Genomic DNA, 7854 nt, shown 5'->3' with positions numbered 1-7854 from the left:
TTAGCACCATGGCTACTTCACCTGTCCCTCCTGCACTTTCTTGCTCATTGTGTCAGATGTTTAGTTACTCCTCGGCCTCCTTTAGCAGTAATGATATCTGTAACAAATGTAGCATATTTGCAGCTCTGGAGGCCAGGATTACTGAATTGGAGACTCGGCTTCGCACCCTTCATTCACCCGCAGCTAGCCAGGCCCCTGTAGCTGGTGCAGCCGAAAATAGCGTAGGCCCCGCTAGCTGTTCCCCGGCAGGTCCCAAGCAGCTGGGGAATCAGGGCGGCTGGGTCACGGTGAGGAGGAAGCATAGTCCTAAACAGAAGCCCCAGGTACACCACCAACCCGTTCATGTGTCTAACCGTTTTTCCCCACTCGGCGACACACCCGCCGGGGGTCAAACTCTGGTAATTGGCGATTCTGTTCTCAGACATGTGAAGCTAGAGACACCGGCAACCATAGTCAATTGTCTTCCAGGGGCCAGAGCAGGCGACATTGAAGGAAATTTAAAACTGCTGGCTAAGGGTAAACGTAAATTCAGTAAGATCATAATTCACGTCGGCAGTAATGACACCCGGTTACGCCAATCGGAGGTCACTAAAATCAATATTGAATCGGTGTGCAACTTTGCCAAAACAATGTCGGACTCTGTAGTTTTCTCTGGTCCCCTCCCCAATCAGACCAGGAGTGACATGTTTAGCCGCATGTTCTCCTTAAATTGCTGGCTGTCTGAGTGGTGTCCCAGAAACGATGTGGGCTTCATAGATAATTGGCAAACCTTCTGGAGGAAACCTGGTCTTGTTAGGAGAGACGGCATCCATCCCACTTTGGATGGAGCAGCTCTCATTTCTAGAAATATGGACAAATTTATTAAACCCCCCAAAATATGACTATCCAGAGTTGGGACCAGGAAGCAGAGTTGCAGTCTTACACGCTTCTCTGCAGCTTCTCTCCTCCTGCTACCCCCCCAAAAACCCATCTCCATAGAGACTGTGTCAGCTCCCAAACAGACAAAAAACAAACTAAAAACCAGCAACAAACAACTTAAACATAAACAATCACAAAGAAAGAACAATACAGTATCCACATCTGAACCAAAGAGTAAAACAGTGAAATGTGGATTATTAAATATTAGGTCTCTCTCCTCCAAGTCTCTGTTAGTACATGACTTAATAATTGATCAACAAATTGATTTACTCTGCCTTACAGAAACCTGGTTGCAGCAGGATGATTATGTTAGTTTAAATGAATCAACACCCCCGAGCCATTCTAACTACCAGAAATCTCGAAGCACAGGCCGAGGGGGCGGTGTGGCAGCAATTTTTCACACCAGCCTATTAATTAATGAAAGACCAAGACAGACTTTTAATTCATTTGAAAGCCTGATGCTTAACATTGTCCACCCCAGCTGTGAAACTCAGAAACCAGTCTTACTTGTTATCATCTATCGTCCACCTGGGCCTTACACAGAGTTTCTGTCTGATTTCTCAGACTTTATATCTAATTTAGTTCTGAGCTCAGATAAAATAATTATTGTGGGTGATTTTAACATCCATGTAGATGCTAAAAATGACAGCCTCAACATGGCATTTAATCTGTTATTAGACTCAATTGGTTTCTCTCAAAATGTAAAAGAACCCACCCACCACTTTAATCACACTCTAGATCTTGTTTTAACATATGGCATCGAACCTGAACATTTAACAGTGTTTCCTGAAAACCCTCTCCTGTCTGATCATTTCCTGATAACATTTACTTTTACAATAATTGATTACACAGCGGTGAAGAGTAGACTTTATCAAAGTAGATGTCTTTCTGAAAGCACTGTAACTAAGTTTAAGAATATAATCCACCCACTGTTATCATCTCCAATGCCCTGTACCAACACAGAGCAAAGCAGCTATCTGAACGCTACCCCAACAGAGGTCGATTATCTTGTTAATAATTTCACCTCCTCACTACGTACGACTCTGGATACTGTAGCTCCTGTGAAAACTAAGGTCTCTAATCAGAAGTACCTGACTCCGTGGTATAATTCTGAAACACGTACCCTAAAGCAGATGACTCGTAATCTGGAGAGGAAATGGCGTGTCACAAATCTAGAGGATCATCATTTAGCCTGGAGAAATAGTTTGCTGCTTTATAAGAAAGCCCTCCGCAAAGCCAGAACATCTTACTATTCATCACTGATTGAAGAAAATAAGAACAACCCTAGGTTTCTCTTCAGCACTGTAGCCAGGCTGACAAAAAGTCAGAGCTCTTTTGAGCCAACCATCCCTTTAACGTTAACTAGTAATGACTTCATGAACTTCTTCACAAATAAAATTTTTATCATTAGAGAAAAAATTACCAATAATCATCCCACAGATGTAATATTATCTACAGCTACTCTTAGTACCATTGATATTAAGTTAGACTCTTTTTCTCCAATTGATCTTTCTGAGTTAACTTCAATAATTACTTCCTCCAAACCATCAACGTGTCTTTTAGACCCCATTCCTACAAAACTGCTCAAAGAAGTCCTGCCATTAATTAATTCTTCGATCTTAAATATGATCAACCTATCTCTAATAATCGGCTATGTACCACAGGCCTTCAAGCTGGCTGTAGTTAAACCTTTACTCAAAAAGCCATCTCTAGACCCAGCAGTCTTAGCTAATTATAGGCCAATCTCCAACCTTCCTTTCATATCAAAAATCCTTGAAAGAGTAGTTGTCAAACAGCTAACAGATCATCTGCAGAGGTTTATTTGAAGAGTTTCAGTCAGGTTTCAGAGCTCATCACAGCACAGAAACAGCTTTAGTGAAGGTTACAAATGATCTTCTTATGGCCTCTGACAGTGGACTCATCTCTGTGCTTGTCCTGCTAGACCTCAGTGCAGCGTTCGATACTGTTGATCATAATATCCTATTAGAGCGATTAGAACATGCTGTAGGTATTACAAGTACTGCGCTGCAGTGGTTTGTATCATATCTATCTAATAGACTCCAATTCGTGCATGTAAATGGAGAGTCCTCTTCACACACTGAGGTTAATTATGGAGTTCCACAGGGTTCAGTGCTAGGACCAATTCTGTTTACATTATACATGCTTCCCTTAGGCAGTATCATTAGAAGACATAGCATACATTTTCACTGCTATGCAGATGACACCCAGCTCTATCTGTCCATGAAGCCAGATAACACACACCAATTAGTTAAACTGCAGGAATGTCTTAAAGACATAAAGACCTGGATGGCCGCTAACTTTCTGCTTCTTAATTCAGATAAAACTGAGGTTATTGTACTCGGCCCTGAAAATCTTAGAAATATGGTATCTAAGCAGATTCTTACTCTGGATGGCATTACCTTGGCCTCCAGTAACGCGGTGAGGAACCTTGGAGTCATTTTTGACCAGGACATGTCCTTCAACGCACATATTAAACAAATATGTAAGACTGCTTTCTTCCATTTGCGCAACATCTCTAAAATTAGAAATATCCTGTCTCAGAGTGACGCTGAAAAACTAGTTCATGCATTTATTACTTCCAGGCTGGACTACTGTAATTCATTATTATCAGGATGTCCAAAAAACTCACTGAAAAGCCTTCAGCTAATCCAAAATGCTGCAGCAAGAGTCCTGACAGGGACTAGAAAGAGAGAGCATATTTCTCCTGTTTTGGCTTCCCTTCATTGGCTTCCTGTTAAATCCAGAATTGAATTCAAAATCCTGCTCCTCACATACAAGGTCTTAAATAATCAGGCCCCATCTTATCTTAATGACCTTGTAGTACCATATCACCCTATTAGAGCGCTCCGCTCTCGCTCTGCAGGCCTACTTGTTGTTCCTAGAGTATTTAAAAGTAGAATGGGAGGGAGAGCCTTCAGTTTTCAGGCCCCTCTTCTGTGGAACCAGCTTCCAGTTTGGATTCGGGAGACAGACACTATCTCTACTTTTAAGATTAGGCTTAAAACTTTCCTTTTTTCTAAAGCATATAGTTAGGGCTGGACCAGGTGACCCTGAATCCTCCCTTTGTTATGCTGCAATAGATGTAGGCTGCCGGGGGATTCCCATGATGCATTGAGTTTTTCCTTTCCAGTCACCTTTCTCACTCACTATGTATTAATAGACCTCTCTGCATTGAATCATATCTGTTATTAACCTCTGTCTCTCTTCCACAGCAAATCTTTATCCTGTCTTCCTTCTCTCACCCCAACCGGTCGCAGCAGATGGCCGCCCCTCCCTGAGCCTGGTTCTGCCGGAGGTTTCTTCCTGTTAAAAGGGAGTTTTTCCTTCCCACTGTCGCCAAAGTGCTTGCTCATAGGGGGTCATATGATTGTTGGGTTTTTCTCTGTATCTTTGAAGCGCCTTGAGGCGACTTTTGTTGTGATTTGGCGCTATATAAATAAAATTGAATTGAATTGAATTGAATTGAAGTGCCTTAAAATATGTGAAATAAATGTATGCTGTGAGCAGTTTTCCTTAAATTCACAAAAAAATGTTGAGATCTCCTGCCTTTTCTTAGCCCTGTTGTGTGATCTGCTGAGGTGAGACTTCAATGCCCCTCGTGTCCTGAACGAACAGACGCAGTCACTGTAAACACAGGGCAAATGAAATCCTCTTCTATGTCGTAGCTGGTGATGTCTTCAGAGTACTTCTTGGCTTGAACAGACAAAAGAGCAGAACTGGCACTGCATACAAAAGCTATAATGAGAAGAGAGGAGAGGACAGTGTCAACAATTCAAAAGAAACCTGAATTAATCTCAAATTACCAAAGTTACATTACCTGATAATGTGTTTGGGGCGGGGGGCAGGCACTCCTGTTCTGATTCCTCTCCTTACCAACTCCTCATCAGTCCCTCATAAATCAGGACAAGCAGTGGTCTGGAGTTGGCTTTTAATTCTCTAAATAAATAAAAATAGCAATTAGTTTTAAAATAAAATACCAGCTTCCTGACATTACTTAAGAATTTTTTTCTCCTGTCCTAATTTTTTTGGCTCACTAAAGTGAGCTGATTCTGCCTTGTAAAATGCCATGTGAAACACAGTAAAACAAATAATTTACAAAACATACATTACATCAAATGTTTAATTTATTATTAACAAATTGTATTCTACATGGAATGCACCAACAGTATACTGGGATGTATTATGTAAGCCAAGGATAATTTTGTGTGATTGGTTTTACAACTTAGAATGACAAACATTGGATTGAGAGTATGAGTGGGATAAAACTCCTGAAGCATCTGTTTAAATTATCAGTGCATTTATTAATGGTGCTCCATAAATAAACCAAAACAATGTTGTTTTGTGCATAACAAAAAGCTCACAATTGTGCAGTCAAAATGTAAAATAAAAGATGCTGAGCATAATAACAAAGACAGATTTTGCAGCTGCTCTGTTTCCAAGTTCTACTGCGTGACTGACAGCCTGGAGTTTGAAATCCTCTTTGTAACTGTTGTAACTTTATGCAGTGTTGCTCCAACTGCCCGTGTAGCGTGGGTTGTGGTCAACAATAACTTTAGACCAAGCACAGAGGACTGAGACGAGGCTATGGTGGAGGTCCAGACTTTTACTCCATAAGCTCAGAACACATACAATAACACAGTACCACCTACTGGTGGGAGGTAGTAATAGCTGCTGCTTATTACAATATACCACATCCCTCTTTTCCGAGATAAAGATACTACCTCTTAACTCCAATATTTTGTAACATAAATGCACCTTTTAAATCGTAGGAACATTAACAATATTATATTCTTGAGACATTAAGTAGAGCACACCTCAGATTGCTTGTCACTTGAGCAATGCAAATACACATCAGTGTAGTGTTTTGAAACAGATGAACACATGACAGATTAGATAAGACATGTCAAAATGAACATATGAAACATGACATATTTTCTCTCTTTTCCAACAAGACAGTTATCTAGCTTGTACAGAACAACGCAGGTACAGGATAGAGTGACTTTAAGTTTCCCAATCACTTAGTCTCTATACCTGGCAGGGCGTATTATTGCTCGGCCACTGCGTGTGTAACATGTGGGTGTGTTGTCCATACTTGCAGGACTAGAGTTTTGTGGGGTGTCATTTGCTGGTGGCTCCACTGGCTCTTGGGTGTGAACGGACAGTTCATCTGGGTCCATGGGTGTGTCCTTGAACAGACTTGGGTGTATTTTCCTCAGATGTCTCCTGTTCCTCCTGAGCACTTTACCATCTGGTGTTTGCACAGTGTAGGAGCGTGGTTCCTCTCGCCGATGAGTTACAACAGCTGGCTCCCAACCGCGCCTTGTTTGCATGTGCACAGTCTCGCCTGGGGTCAGAACAGGCAATGGTCTTGCGTGCTGATCATAGTGGCGTTTCCGCTTTGATTGCAACCTGCGCACTTTGTCGTGAATGTTCTGTGGGGTTGACTGCCTCAACACAGCACTGGTGCATGGCAGGGTGCTGCGGAGAACCCGTCCCATCAACATTTGTGCAGGTGACACACTAAGTCCTGTGACTGGAGTGTTCCTCAAAGACAACAGCACTAGATGTGGGTCTGTTCCAGTCCGTGCGGCTTTCTTAAGTGCATGTTTGACAGTCTTTATGGCTCGCTCCGCCATGCCATTCGAAGAAGGAAAGCCGGGACTGGAGAAAGTTAGCTTTATCTCCCAGGATGCTGCAAACGATCTCATCTCGTGGCTGGCGAATGGAACATGATCGCTCACTATCTCTTTGGGAATTCCGTGTCTTGCGAAGACTGATTTCATCTTCTGAATCACAGAGTGTGCCGTTTTGTCAGGTAAGTTAAGAACTTCTGGATATTTTGATAAATAATCCACTAACAAAAGATATGGATGATCGTTCAGTTCGAAGATGTCTGCTCCGATTTTCATCCATGGCAGCTCTGGAATCTGGTGTGGAATAAGCGGTTCAGCCTGGTTCTTTGGCTGCATTTGCTGGCATTGTTCACACTTTTCAAGCATGGTCTCTATGTCGCGTGACATGCCAGGCCAGTACAGCACTCTTCTTGCTTTGGCTTTTGTGCGCTGCACGCCTTGGTGGGCAAGGTGCAGCTTCTCCAGGATCACACGCCTGAAGCTTTGGGGTATTACGATCTTGTCCCCGATCATAATAATGTCATCGTGGAAACTGATATCGTGTCTCATAGGCCAGTAGCTGTGGAGTGTTTTGTCTAAACTCTTCCTTCTGGGCGGCCATCCGTTGAAGTGTCTTTCGCGCACGGCTTGTAGTACGCTGTCTGCTGCCACTGCTTTTTTCAGGTCACACAATGTTTTCTCGCTCAATGCTGCTGTGGCCTCCAGAGCATACACAACTCTTTCATCATTTGCGTTTTCACTCACGTTTCCGTCGTCACTGGTAGTTGTGGCACGTGAGAGTGCGTCGGCTATGAACATGTCTTTGCCGGGGGTGTATGTGACGGTGAGATTATATCTCTGTAGTTGCAGCAGCATTCCTTGTAGCCTCGCTGGTGCCTTGCATAGCGGTTTGCGCACTATCGCCTCCAGGGGTTTATGATCAGATTGCACTGTCACTGGTCTTCCATAGACATACTGGTGGAATCGTTTAGCGGCAAACACAATGGCTAGCAACTCTTTTTCTATTTGTGCATACCTTTTTTCTGTGTCTGTGAGTGCTCGTGACGCGTAACACACAGGTTGTCCGTCTTGTAATAGGCATGTGCCCAGCCCATCTTTTGAAGAATCGGCCTGCAGTGTTAGTGGTTTCTTGTGGTCATAAAATCTCAACACTGGAGCTTGTGTGAGCGTCGACTTGAGCGTCTGTAACGCTACTGTGTGATGTGGCTGCCACTGCCACACTGTGTCCTTCTTGAGTAGCTGTCTCAAAGGTGCTGTGAGCGATGCTTCATTTTGGATGTAC

This window comes from Aulonocara sp. 'chitande type north' Nkhata Bay, linkage group LG17, assembly GCF_057382095.1.
Source record: "Aulonocara sp. 'chitande type north' Nkhata Bay isolate Kocher_YH1m ecotype deep benthic linkage group LG17, A_spYH_male_GT1.1, whole genome shotgun sequence".
In the NCBI taxonomy this organism is placed as follows: Eukaryota; Metazoa; Chordata; class Actinopteri; order Cichliformes; family Cichlidae; genus Aulonocara; species Aulonocara sp. 'chitande type north' Nkhata Bay.
The sequence above is the reverse complement of the archived record's forward strand: the minus strand, read 5'-3'. Positions refer to the sequence as shown.